The sequence below is a fragment of the Parasteatoda tepidariorum genome, chromosome 11 (assembly GCF_982258835.1).
Source record: "Parasteatoda tepidariorum strain Cologne lab strain chromosome 11, Ptep-v5.0, whole genome shotgun sequence".
NCBI lineage: Eukaryota > Metazoa > Arthropoda > Arachnida > Araneae > Theridiidae > Parasteatoda > Parasteatoda tepidariorum.
The window spans coordinates 95,700,607-95,715,172 of record NC_141765.1 but is presented as its reverse complement, the minus strand read 5'-3'; the positions used below and the strand labels follow the sequence as shown (position 1 = coordinate 95,715,172).

Sequence of the window (14,566 nt, the reverse complement as noted above, 5' to 3'; positions counted from 1 at the left end):
TATCTATAGACACTTTACTTTTCTACAATGGTAGCAAGTATATAAGTTTACCTTACTAATTTTTCAATACAGTTTCATTTAGCATTTCAATAGAACGAAAAATGTTTTATAAATACAAACTTTTGTTGCATTGTTATAACGTATAAAATATAACGAAGATTGTATTTTTTATTTTTAGAATTTTAATATTTGTTTTTAATTTTGGTACCTGTTGAATGTAAAAGCATGTGTTTGATTATTTGAAAAAGCTTAATTTTTTTAATTTGTGAAATAATTATTTATTTTTTCCTACGAATTACTTTAATTTTAGAAAAGCTTATTTTAAAACAAGTTAGAAAACTCAGGAAACATGTGTGGCAAATATTTACCTACTCTCTCACAAAGTTACCCCATTTTTCAGTAATTTTTAAAAATACAAATTCCCAAAACCCCTATCTATTTTTACATTCATAACCCTCTTTTAATTGGTGTATGATGATTTGCTTAATATTTTGTTCATTATTATTCAAAGTTAACTATTCATATTTTAATTTTTATTTATACTTTACATTTATCTATTGATCCTTTACTTTTCTACAATGTAAGAATGTAAGTTTAAATTACTAATTTTTCAATATAGTTTCATTTTCAATAGTCTTCATTTATAAATACCATTTATTTTTTAAAATAAAATAAATTTCTGTCCTATCATAAAAACTATAAAACCAATAATACCAATCTTTCATTAGTGCATAGAATAATCTTAGAACTATCATCAAAATATCTATCAAACTTAAAATAAGTTTCTGAGTGATACCTGAAGGCTTAACTGATTTCAAATTAGTGCTATTTAATCTCACTTATTCTAATAATGTGTTGGTAAAATTTTATCATGATAGTAATTTCTTTTATTTCAGGTATTTTGTGGAACTCTGTAAAGTTTGTCTGGTGTAAAAGGAAAGAGATGCAATATTGTTTTTATAATTGAAGTTAAAAAACAATAATTCAAAATTGAAAATAAATACACTTGATAGTAAATGTTTTATTTTTACACTGATTTTTGTGTTATTTAAAATGTAAAATGCGCTTAAAGCCTATAAGAAAAATAATAGGGTACATAAAAAAAATTCTCTTAATACAACATATTTTTGTCTAGTTATTAATAAATTTGAATTTATATAGTATATGTTACAATAAATTTGTCGCAAAATATATCCCGTAATTTTTTATTAAATCATCTCATACCAATAATTAATGTCTTAAATTTTGCAATAATAAGTTGAAAGTATGACATTGAATTCATGAAAACCAATCCTCTTTTATTTAAAAAATATTTCTTTTTTAAAAATTGGTCTTTTGTAAATGTGATATTTTTGATAATAAACAGAGCTAATGCAATGTAAATTAATTTTATTACAATTACGTAACAATGAAAATTTGAGTCATTTTTGTACAATCAAGTCCAGCATTATATAATATGTATTTTTTAGACAAATTAAAAAACAAAATTAGAATTGATTTGATAGATCTAATAGTTTTAATGCTTTAAATATTTCATGAGTAAAATGTAAGTCAAAAATTTTATATTTCACGCATTAAACCCTCATTTCTTCTAAAAAATTATATCAAAGGACTATTTTACTGGATTAAGAGTAAAAAATTAAATTTGAAGCAATGCCTCACTTGTCTAGATAGCAGTGTTCGTTGCATAAAGTGGTGTAAGTCAAAGTAGAAAAATTGTATTTTCTACACATAAAACCTTAATAAATTTTCAAACTGCTAAACTATTAAATCAATCAGCTTGGTTTCATTCTAATTCGATTTAGCGTAATGATATGCATAGGTAACGATATCTTATTTGCCTAATTAGCTATGGCCGCTATCACTTGAAAGTTGCCGTTTAGATAAATGACGTCATTCTTTTTCTTTATTGATTTTGTCTGACATTGTCGAAGATCTGTATCAATAATTGATTTAATTAGAATTTGTAATTAATTTCGTAATTAATTAAAATTGGTTCATTAATTAAATAAATTGATTTTTTTTTATAAATAAGAATATTAAGCTAGTGATGCGTCCCTCCCTCCTATCCTGCATGTCACTGGTGCAGGGGAGGAGGGAGTATAGTGTAACTAGCTCTAATATCTATGATGTCATAGGTGACGTCATTCTAATATATAGCTAGTGATGCGCCCCTCCCTCCTTCACCACAGGGAAGAGTTAGTCATTTCGGATCTCCTCCTTCCCTTGAGGGAAGGAGGGAGTGATGATATAGAAGAAGAATATATAATATAGGTGATATGGACTATTCCCTTATTCCTTCCTATCTTCCTTACAGCTCACTAAAGATCCCGCCTCATCTCCATACACGGGTCGGCCCTGTATGCTCAACGTAATACGTAAATAGGTATAAATAAAAAAACTGTACTTTTATACATAAAACATAAATAACTTCGATATTATTAGTCTCTTCGTTCAACGTAAAAAAATCATACTAGATAGTATTTCAGTCCATCCTATTTTTATCCCCTTAGCCTTTTAGAAATGCAACATGAAATACATTGTTAATATCAATTCCATATTATGAGCTAGAAATTATAATTCTTTTCATACTATGGGGCTCCACTAACGTGGAAGTGAAATTTTCAAAATCTTTATTTGCAGCTGAATAAAGATTTTTAAAATGCAAAAAATTAAACGGATATCAATTCAGCGTCTTTTCAAGCCTCTTATTCAAGCTCTTAAAATATATTAAATGGATTATTTTAAAAACAGGTTAGTCTTTGAAAGCATTGGGTTTATTTCTTAAATCTTAACAGTGCTTAGCCCTCATACGGAAAGACACATTAAAAAAATAAAGCGTTCGCAAACGCGGAAGATGTTAAGGCTTTATGTTGGGCAGGCTCTCAAACGAAGGGATTTTAATAAATAAAATTGTCACTACTTCTAAATTTAATATTTTTACAACTTAAATCGCAATTACCATCTTTTAATTCATGTAATTTTGAAGCTGTTTACAAACCAAGCATGCCTGAATGTTTTTAATTTTATCTGTTTTTGAGAGATTAATTGGCTGTTGCGAAAGTTTCCATGTTTTCCGAAAGCTATCCAAATTGTTCAGTCGTAGCAAAATACTTATTATAAAAGATGTTTCTTGCTTTTTGAAATTTATCACCAGATGTTCTAGATCACCACAATAGTTGAGGAAGTCTTTTCATATAAAAAGAAATCTGATAAGTACGCCAAGAAATTTATGTAAATTTAGGTAGTTACAAATTTAGAAATACTTCCACGTACTTTGATTAATAAATTACTACACTCATTTTTGACCGACCTTTTGGAACACTGTGTTCCTCATTTTGAGCATTCTGCACGTTAAATCAACGCGTGAAAACTACAGAATTTAAAAAAGTTATAGTAAATTTATTTGTACCGTTCACTTTAACGTTAAAATAAATGTTACAACTTTCATGATTACAAAGCCAAACATAAATATTTACATTATTAATACAGGGTGAATAACCAAATTTTTCCAACAAAAAATAAGCACTTTTAAAGAACTCAAAAGATATTTTTAAGCACCTTATAAAAAATATCTAATTATTAGGATAGGTGCACTAATAATTTTTCTCCTTCATATTGCTGAAAGTTTTTTATATTTATGTCAACAAAATGCAAAATAATTTTGAAAGCTACATGATCACGATAAAATAACTAGTTTCTGACAAGGAATTCTTTCCTTGATTACATTGGCCACCATAAAAACAATTTATGCGCAGTTTTAAATATATTCAATGTTGAGAGGATCATTCTATTTTGTAAATTATAATTATTTTACACAATTATGTAAAAAAATAATTATTCAAAATTAGAAATAATTTAACTATTAAAAAGGTTATCAAGTGTATTTTTTAGATTTAAATAAAAGATATTTCACTGTCTTACCAGCAAATAGGGGAAAAATTAATAATGTAATAATGATAAAAAGAAAGGTCACGTACCTTTTCTTTCCCATCTCTGAAGCGAGTCAGGTCACCCAGTCACTGGTTGAGCTCTAATTCTCCGGACAAATCACCAATGGAATGTCCATCAGCAGTCAGTTGGCTCCCAACCAAGCGGCAGGTCTTTTTGTTCGGCAAAATATAATATCTTGATTGATTGATATGGAACCACAGATATTGGACACTTCTGAATATTTGCCTTCGTAGGTGTGGCACATAACATAGAACTGCTTGACATTTTCTGGCCTCCATTGTTCCGTCTTCAGCTGCAATATTATGAGTTCTGTTATAATCATTTTTGCAAAACACATTAGGTGAGTAATTGGTAGAAAACAGCATCATTTGACACCTTTTAGACACCATGCGGTGATTACGCGAACATTGATTATGATGCCCCTAAGTCGAAATCATGACTTCAGCTTTACCCAAAACGAAAATTCACAGTTTTTCCAAATCGAAAAATCACTTTTACCCAGTCCAATGAAACACTTTTCCAGGCGTTCAGATCACAAAATGCTCCATCATCGTGGAACCTCTTGGCAAGTTCTCGCCTGTAACAGCCATTCGGAATTCAATCTCTTCACAAATGTTTCATCATTTTTTTCGCCACCTCACCAATCTGCAGGGCAAACTCATAAGTAGGTGATGCAAGTCCGGATCTGTTCTTGCTTAACTAGACAAAAGAGCCGTGATGGTTCAGGGAATAAAGCGTTTGTCTTCCACTGAGGTTAACCGGGCTCGAACCCCGGCGATTGCCGGTCGATACGAATTCCGCATCTGGCTTGCACCGACCACAGTGCTGACGTGAAATATACTCCGTGGTAGATGGATCATGGGTTAGAGTATCCTTGCTGTCAAGCTAACCATGGCGTGGTCTTTCTCTCCATGTAACGCAAATGCGGTTTAGTTCCACCAAAAAGTCCTCCACGAAGGCAAATTTCTCCCAAAACATGATCCAGGAGTTCCCTTGTTTCTAGATTGGGTTCTACGTAGCTGAACATTAGTAGTCTTAAACCCGAAAATTGGGTAGCCTGTTCAGCGACGGTCATAAAATATAAAATAAAAATAGGCAAAGTGAAAGCTGATTATGTTGTCTGATTATGTCAACATAATCAGTCCGATTATGTTGTCTGGGGGATCAGCTAGCAAGAGTTTTTTTCTTGACTCTTGGAGGGAACATTAAAAGGCCATTGCATATGTTATTCTTAACAGATTTTCGGGCAGATGGAGCGAAAATTTCACTGAATACAGAGCAGAGTCACCGTTCTTTCGCAAAACTTCATGGGATGAAACTAACAGATGGGTCGTTAGAATCTTTCTCATAATGGATATTTCAGCCTCCGACAAACGAATTTCCTCATTAATCATTCTGTAGGATTTGCATCAACTTTAACATCGTTTTTGTTGGTGTCAGTAGGAGAAAGGTATATCGAAACTAGGTCTCTTCAATGCATGCTTTTTGTGTTTGTAGACCTTTCTGGAGCTGTTGATCGAGATAGTAGAGAGCTACCAGCTTCTTATGGCGTTAAAACAAGCTTAGAAGAAAGTCTAGAATAATCTAAAAGCTGGCGCAAGTCTGTCATTTAGGCTGTCATATCTAAAATCGATAAAAAAAATTTTATAAGAAAAATAAAGTCGTTGCAAAAACTAGTTAAATAAAATAGTTATTAAATTCAAAGAACAACAATATTTACTATATATATTTAACATAAAAAACTTCAACCAATCTTTTTTTGTTTTTCTTTTCTGTAAATCTCTTTCTTAATTTTCTAATGAAAACAAAACTCTCTTTCTCAGACTTTAAAACTCTCTTTTAAACCTGTCTTTTAATCTATTTTTAGTTCAAGTATGCATTAATTAACCTTGACATTTTTCCCTTTGATAACTCGTGAGAAAGCTAAATTTCCCTTGACCAATTAGTACAATGATTTCCTTTATTCCCTATAATGAAGCATTTTACTGATTTACTTCGGAAGATTTTCCCTAATTTTTATTGAGGAGCACGACGATTATGTGACTTGAATGCTCGCTCCTTAGGTATGTGTCTCAAATGATATTCAGGTATAGCCTGGTGCCTGAAACCTGCTTAATTCCACCTCTCGGCTATTTGATATTCATAATCAATAACTGATAAGACAAAAATACAGTCTGTAATTAAATTTTGAATACAAATCTCAGTCATTTCTTTTACCCAAATAATCACGGTGATATAAACAAAATGTAAGAAATATTTCTTGCAAAAGTTTTTTTTTCCTTCACACCATTAGTTTACGCTTAAATAGCAGTACACAGGAAAAGGAGAGATCTTTTTCAACTGCAAATTGTTATCAAAGGACGCAATTTAACTTGGTGAAAAGCAATTCAAAGAAAGCATTCAAGTTTGAGTGAACGCAAAGCAAGAATATCGCTCAAATAAAAGCGTATTTCACTCAAGTTGAGTTAAAAAATTTTTTACTCTTTTTTGAGTAGGGGAAATCACTCTTTCATTTTAAGAGAGCACATGGTGTCAAAAATTCTAAAATTTTAACATAATACTATTACAACTCACAAAAATAGATTCCGTTTAAATTATTTGTAGCTTAGAAATTTCTTTAAAAATATTTAAGCGATGTAAAACCTCTTATAATTTACTTAATAAAAATATCTTAAAATTGAAATATATTTTTCACTAAATTTTGAGACTTATTTTGCACTACAATGATTTGGTTCTAAAATTAATAATTTTAAGCCCTAAAAACTATCCTAGGTAAATTAAAGAATTTAACACGCATTTACTTTTGCTTACTAACATATTCATTTTAAGTTTAATTTTATAAAGAGTAAAGTTTTTTTATTGTTAAAATTATATGGAAAATTTTTATTATGTAAAGCAATTAAAAACATCCTATGGGTTTTAGTTATTTCGATTGATCTGTACTTTATTTTAATAAAGGAATATTTTTTAAAATTAGTTTTTAATTTTTTAATTTTAAATGAAATCTAGTAGTTAAAAGTATTTAATTTTGCGCAAACATAATTCTAAGATAATTGTTAAAAATAATTCAGTGGTGTTCGCATTAATTTTATATAAAAATTACTACGATTAATGTCAGCATGCCTGTCTAAATACTTGGGCAAAGGTCAATCTGCCTTTCATTGGTCAATCTACTGTGCAAGGGACACTTCGCGCAAACCGCTACTATAAACTAATTATGGTAAGAACTCAGAAAGAATAACAGTTTAAAACTAGCATTCTATTAATTTTTTATTTTAATATTCAAGAATTTCTTCCTAGAACTTTAAAATTTTCCGTCTTCTATAGTAGGCATGAAATAAATAATTTATTCTCTAATTTAAATAAGCAATTTTTGGGGTCAGTTTGCTAATCGGAGAATACAAAAGTCAAAGTTTTTGATGGTTTTCTATTGATGGACCCACATAATCTTGACGGTAACCATCAATAATTCCATCATGAACCATTATAATTTTTGGTAACCTACATAAGTAACCACCAAACATATAAAATAATTGCCGCTTTCATACGCTACGGACAGACAGTACGCCGAGATGGATTGTGGTTGAATGAATTGGAAAACCATGCTTTTGCATAATAAGTTGCGAAAATCGACATGGTAAAGAAGAAAAAATCGCATTTTCGAAGAGGGAAAATTAAGAAATTTTTGAAAACACCCTATGAAAAAGGCAGCTATAAGGGATTTTAAAATACTAAAGTAAAAAAAGCACATTTAAGCACTTTTTAAAAATGCTACGCACCATGTTAATATATTTGATAACCATTGTTGAACAGCCGACCCAATTTTTGGGTCTACGACTACTAATAATTTTGTAATAAAATCCGAACACTTATAATTTTGAACCAATCCAGAAGACAAGGAAACTCCTGGATCAGTACTCCCAGAGGTATGATTTGTTATGGGAATATTAAGGATATTGTGATCGACAGATTTAAAATGCATCAGTCACCATTTACTACATGGGGAGTCATAGGCTGGTGGGAATCGAATCTACGACCTAAATACCTACATAAATTAATAAATTACGGTGCTTAAGACTGTTTTATTTATTTTAAATAAATGCTGATAATGAAACAATTGTGTTTTTTATCATTTATCGTTTCGGGAGGAAAAAGAAAGTTTCCTAAGATTGTAACTGTTTTATGAACTAAAACTAATTAGACATTCTAATTAGATATATTTGGATTAGCTGCAATTGCTCAAACTCGTTTAGAAATCAATATATAAATTAATTCATTATCGGGATTTAATTGATATTTTAATGGGGATTTTGGTGCTGTTCCCGTAATGGTTAGTTTTCTATATTTTCTTATATTTTAATATGCATTAATGAGTTTTTTCATTTTACGATTAATTTTTATTTATATGAATAGAAAGATGACGGATTTTTTCATATCACATGATCCGTCATGTGGGTTAACAGGGGGTGCTGCAGATAGACTTGATTAAGGGTCTACTGTGGTTAATTAGCTATACCTGATCAATTGTTTTGTTATATTAAACACTTTAAAAATTATAGCTGAGACAAATTTTAGTTAGTTTTGCTTCCAAATATAAGCTCGGTTTTCGTTCGCAACCTCCTGTCCGTGGATCAAATAGTACTCCCCATATGGAACATAAAATTGCTTCCACTTTTTTATTGTGTATTTCTCTCAGATTAGTGTGACTTTCTGTGAACTTAAGGTTGACTAGGCGGTGAGATCAAACTAATCTGTATTAAACTCAAAACTAAGATCAGTCACCTATGCCACACCCATACCGCAAATGTAGTTGTTTTGAAGGATGTTTAAAAGCAAGTAAATTAAAATTATTAAATCAAAACCATCTAAAATATAACACACAACGTTCGCTCCCTCCTTCCCGTGGTAATAATTATCAAACGTTGACCTAACCTTGGTGATAGCACTGAAACAAAAGGTTGGGAAGCACAGTTCTATACCAGTAAATTGGTATGAATAATTGTAGTGGTAGCTACGCTACAATACTCCCCAACCAGAATTTTATTTGTCATACAATTCGATGAATGGATATCACTATATGATTTATTGCAGTTTTTATGAGAGGCCAGAAGAACTGTATTAAGATCACAAGATTTTGAGCGCTGATTGTAAGAGCTGTAATAAGATTACTGGTGTGTGCGGGATTGCTCCTCTCTTGCTATTAGTAGTGTGTACGGATCCCCGTTGCGTGTGATCGAGACTGAGCAGCAACAGAGCGAGGAGGATAATGTCGCAATCACAAATAAAAAGTGAACTGTTCATTGTCAACTTTGACTGTTCATTCAAATCGTTTCAGTGAGAGGTAGACGTGTTGTTCCAAGCAGGCGTGTTTAGATCGTTGCTGACAAGATAGGCGTGTTAAGTTCACGTCCGGAGGTCTTCAATGCGATGAGTTTCTTTTTTCCTCCAATGCCCACTTGGAGAATGACTTACCTCATTCAGGCATCTGAAGGGCAGACTTGTGGGTCACTATTTCAAGGGCACCACATTAGGTGAGCCAACGTTGTCCACAGTAAGGACAGATAGTACAGAGAAGGAAAGGCCTTGCCCGGGATTCGTACCCAAAACCTTTCTGATGCAAGGGCAGTTCCCTAACCCTGACACAGGCCGGTTGGCCTATGCGAGGAGTACGTTAACGAAAATCTCAAAACATGTTTATATACTAATGAATGAGAGTTGAATAATTGCAGTGGTAGTTACGCTACAAAGTTTTTCAACATTAATATTTGTACACGGAAAGAATTTGGTAAAATATTTCTTAAAAATTTGTGTTTGAAAAATAAATTTCTGACCGACACATTTTTTTCACTCATTGTAAATGATTTCGATACTTATTATATTTTAATTACCAGAGCTCAACTCAGAATTCTGAATAAGATAAAAATTTGTCCTTTTCAAATTTAAAAAATAAATTATTTTTGAGTTAGTAACTCATATTATTTCCTTTAATTTTTGACAGTGAACTTTATCAATTTTTTTTTTATTGTGAATTTTATTTCAAATGATTTTAGTGTTTAAAACGAAGAGGCTCATTCAAAGCCGAATTTCGATGGAAAAATTCAAACTAGAAGATTTTTGACAAAGATTAGTTAAAATCTGTTTTGACTATTACTTTTCAGTTGGTAGGCTAACGAAAATTTTTGGTAGGTTTAAAATTTCCTACATTTTTGCTTAAATTTTAAGGTAAAACTCGTGGTTTGTAAAATAAAATTTGCTGTATAAGTCATTATCATAATTTTTTGACGGGATAGCTAGAGAAAAAATTAGGGCCTCACATTTCTTTTATAAACATAGATTTCATTGTAAAATTCGAAATTCCGATTAAAAAACTTATTAGATTTATTAAAAATTAGCAAAAGGTAGTTTTGGTCCACACTTTTTTCGGTAGGGTGTCTATCGCAATAACTATCTGTAGTGGACTTTTAGAAGCAAAATTCAAATGCTTAGTTTTTGGTTTTTAAAATTGTTATTTCTGAACTGTAACTATTTTCTACAATTATCTAACGTTCGGAAAAAAATCAAAACTTGTGGTTTCTAAGTCAATAAAAAACTGCAACAATTTTCTTTTTCGTAGACGAGAAATTAGGGTAGGTTATTTCTTGTTAACGTTTCGAGTAGGATAACGTTCGTTCAAATCTTCATCAAATATTAGCTGTCGTGGCAAACTTCTTTTGGTGGGTTTCTCTGGAGTATCAAAATTTCTTTCCGCAAGAAAGTAACATTTTGTGGTCTCATTCAATATTGTGGTTTTTGAGTCAAAGAGTAATTAAAACTTGTTTTTGACCATTTTTGAAAGGCATGTTATGTAAATCATAAAATAAGCAAAACCAATTTTCGTCTTAGCTATGTTACCGTGCATGACCTAAATCAATAGAATTTCTATTTTACCGGTGAATGTCAACAATCACATAGTCGCTTTGGTGAATGTCTGAAATATTTGTTATATCTGATTTGATATTAATTTATTCGTTGATATTATTATATTTATTCGATGTTTTAATATCTGCTGAGGTTAGATTGGGAGAAACACCAGTATTCGGAGTGCCGGTAAAATGCATACCGAGCAGTGGCACTTAACTAGACCTAGTATACATTTTGGACATTGTGAATGTCAACATTCACCGGTGGAAGTCAACCAATTTCTGTCATTCAAAGTAACAACTACACTTGAGCAAGTGATCTAACGAATGCATAAGAGCGAGCATTTTGATTTATGGAAAGATTCTGGTGGCTTACTACTAATGTTTGAAGGCAAAATTCGAATTTAAGGTTGCAAGAACAGCAATTATTTATAGCTTATTTTTGCCATGCCATACTCTTTAACAATATTTTTAATTTGCATTAGAATGTACTAGTAATTCCCTACACTATGCTAGCGTTTGGAGGTAAAGTTCAAACTGATGTTGTTGTTTTTTTAAACAGAAATATGCTAAAACTTGTTTAGAGGAAAATTTCAAACTTGCGGTTTCCAAGACAGAGATTCGTATTAACTTGCCTGAGCCATATTTTTTTGACGGTTAGGTTAAACGAAAAGCTTAAGAGTGATAAAAATGAACTTGTTTCTAGGTCAAATTATATTTAAAGTTTATCAATTCAAAACATTTTCCTTTGACAAATTTAAAGCGAATAACTTATAAGGATTATTTTGTCACACAAAGAACTTATGTTTGAAGGCTAAACTGATATTGTGGTTACTTTTGTCAATAAAGCTCTAAAACTTGTATATTAATATAACTTATAATATGCATTGTATTATTATCATTATTTTTGTGGTGAGATTAACGAAAGTATTTATTGAAGTACTGATTTTCTAAATAAGGATAACATAAAGATATTAAATTCAAATTTTCAGTTATTTGTCCAGAATTTTTTTAGCAGTAGGGTAAATAAAAATTTCTGGGGACTAACAATTTCTTACAACATTTACTGTAATTTAAAACTTATTTTATAAACTATCAAGAAAATATTTGTATGTTTGCTATGAAAATTGTTATGTTTCCTAGCAATCAGTAGACACTTTTCGTGAATTTAACGAGAGAAAATATTGATTCGAATACTTTTAGAAAATATTTACAGATCATATCACTCGAGAAGCGTCATAAAATCAACGCGATTTTCTCAGTACTTTTTTTTAATAACTGCTCGAGTCATTTCTCTTTAAATTAATGAAAATTAAAAAAAAGATTATGTTTATCAAAATTTAAGTTTATTGGAGTAGAAGTTAAAGACAAAGTGTTTGTCTGTTGAAATTGGCAGTTTAGAGAAGAAAATGTTTTAGCGATGTTGACAATTTGCTCCAAAAGTTTTTAAAGAAGCATAAAAAATACCTCTACTGGAATTACAATAAAAACTAAAAGGTAAAAGTTAAAACATTTTGTTTTGGGGTCATAACGCGTGAAAATCTTATTTTATAGAAAAAGAAAATAAAATTCTTACCAGAACCATGTTGCAACAATGCATACTGCTCAATTAACGTCATAACTCTGTCCTATCTTGCAAACGAAAGCCACATCTTTTCCTGCATACACTGCAAAGAAAAAAAAATAATCATAAGCAATGTTTTAATGAGCATTTTAAATCATAAAATTATCACAACTCACAACATTTTTTCTCCACAAAATAAATGTGTGCATGATGCTAAAGATCATCGGAACAGGCAAACAAGTGAGTAACATAAAAGAAACGACTAAAGATTTTAATATGTTTTAATTAGACTTGCTAGATTATTTTTAAAACACGATCTGAACATTAAAAACAAGTTATGTAAAAAAATTAAAGTCAATTAATGCAATATAACAAATTTTTATTTTATTTTAGTTACTTTATTATATAATTACAATTTTTTTCTCCCATAACACTAAAATTTATTAATTACATTTAATTAATTAATATTTAAAAAACTGAATTAACATGAAGTGGCTTCCACTACAAAAAATGTATTTGAACCTGAATGGATGATTAAAAAGTATTTTATTAATGATTTGAGCAAGATATATAAATATATATATGTAGGGAGAGTGTGTACTAATAAGTAGGAATCGGAAAAGTGATATCAGACAACTATAAAAGTATAAATTTGGTGACACGTAATGTTCTTTATTGAATTTATCTGACACAGTGAATATAAATAAATTAAATATTTAAATGTGCGCAATAAACTGTTCAAATAGAGCTATAAGTTAGAAATTATCCCTGATGTTATTTTCAAAATATATGAAAAACTGAATAGTAGCCCTTGATTCCCACATTGGATCTGAATGAGACTGGATCATTCCATTTATTTCAAAGGTGGGGAAAGTAGAATTTACTGCGCATCATTTCGGCGCAGGAACTATACAGTGAATCCGATTGCAATATTTTCTTTGAAGACACATAAGCTCCTATTCTTTCTGCAAGCAGATTTTTAAAATTAAAACTATGGCGCCATTTACCAATTTGGATTTATATATACATTAACTTATACATTTCTAATAAGTTTTAAATTAATCGGATGTTTTTAAAGATAATATTTTTTACACTCTGATTACATTTTTTTAAAATCATAACTGATTTCATATAGTGTCTGAAATATTTTTTGTATCTCTTTATGTATTTTCATGAAGTTGAGGTAAGAAAATCTAAGTAAAATCTAGAAAGATTAATCATAGTATAGAATTGCCCTGCCCGGTGTACATTTGCCCGGTATACCCTACACTGATGTTTTTTTTAAGGTCAAGGGCCACTGCCCGGTATACATTTGCCCGGTATACCCTACACTGATGTTTCTTCTAATCTATCGTCAGTAAGTATTAAAATATCGAATGATTGTAATTATATCCACGAATAAATTAATATCAAATTGGATGCAATAAATATTTCGGACATTCACCAAAGCGACTATGTGATTGTCAACATTCACCGGTGAAAGTCAACAACCTCCGTTTTCGGTCATTCACAGTAACAAGCACATCATTCACATAATAACCTCATCAGGACGTTTATTTCATACTTTGCCTGAATAACATTTGACATTATATATAATGCCTAGGCAATGTGTGAAATATAAATCATTTCATACTTTGCTGGCTAGTTTTAGGCATTATAAATAATGCCGGATATCATACTTTGTCGGTAACAGATATAAAAATTTATTTAAAAAAAAGCATAAGTACAACACTTTAAAAAAATACTACGAAAAATACCACACCCCTATTTTAAGTCAAACAATACTTGCCATACATATTATTGAAAATACTACGTATGAAAGTAAATTCCGACGCATGCGCAGTAAATTCTACTTTCCCCACCTTTGAAATAAATGGAATGATCCAGTCTCATTCAGATCCAATGTGGGAATCAAGGGCTAGTAAACTGAATCGCTTATACTAAAATTTAAAACAATAACTAATCCATCAGAAAATTCCATTTCGATGATTCCTATTTAATGAATGAATTAATATTTGAAAAAGCTGTCAAGTCCACTACAAGTTTAAAGAAAACTTGAGTGGACGAATAAAAAGTATTTTATTGACAAATTTGAACAATATATAGTGAGAGTGTGAACTAATTAGTAGAAATTGAATAAATAATCAAA

At 30.4% G+C, this 14,566-nt stretch overlaps 1 long non-coding RNA gene across 1 annotated transcript in view; it reads right to left on the bottom strand.

Moving 5' to 3' along the window:
• The window catches only part of LOC147801928 (uncharacterized), a 107,935-nt gene that overhangs the window by 88,459 nt on the left and 4,910 nt on the right, over nucleotides 1-14,566 (bottom strand). Inside the window, exons 2-3 of the long non-coding RNA XR_015430296.1 lie at nucleotides 12,430-12,520; nucleotides 3,981-5,577 (exon numbers count right to left, since the gene is read on the bottom strand). This is a non-coding gene — a long non-coding RNA (uncharacterized LOC147801928). The remainder of the gene's footprint in view (nucleotides 1-3,980; nucleotides 5,578-12,429; nucleotides 12,521-14,566) is intronic.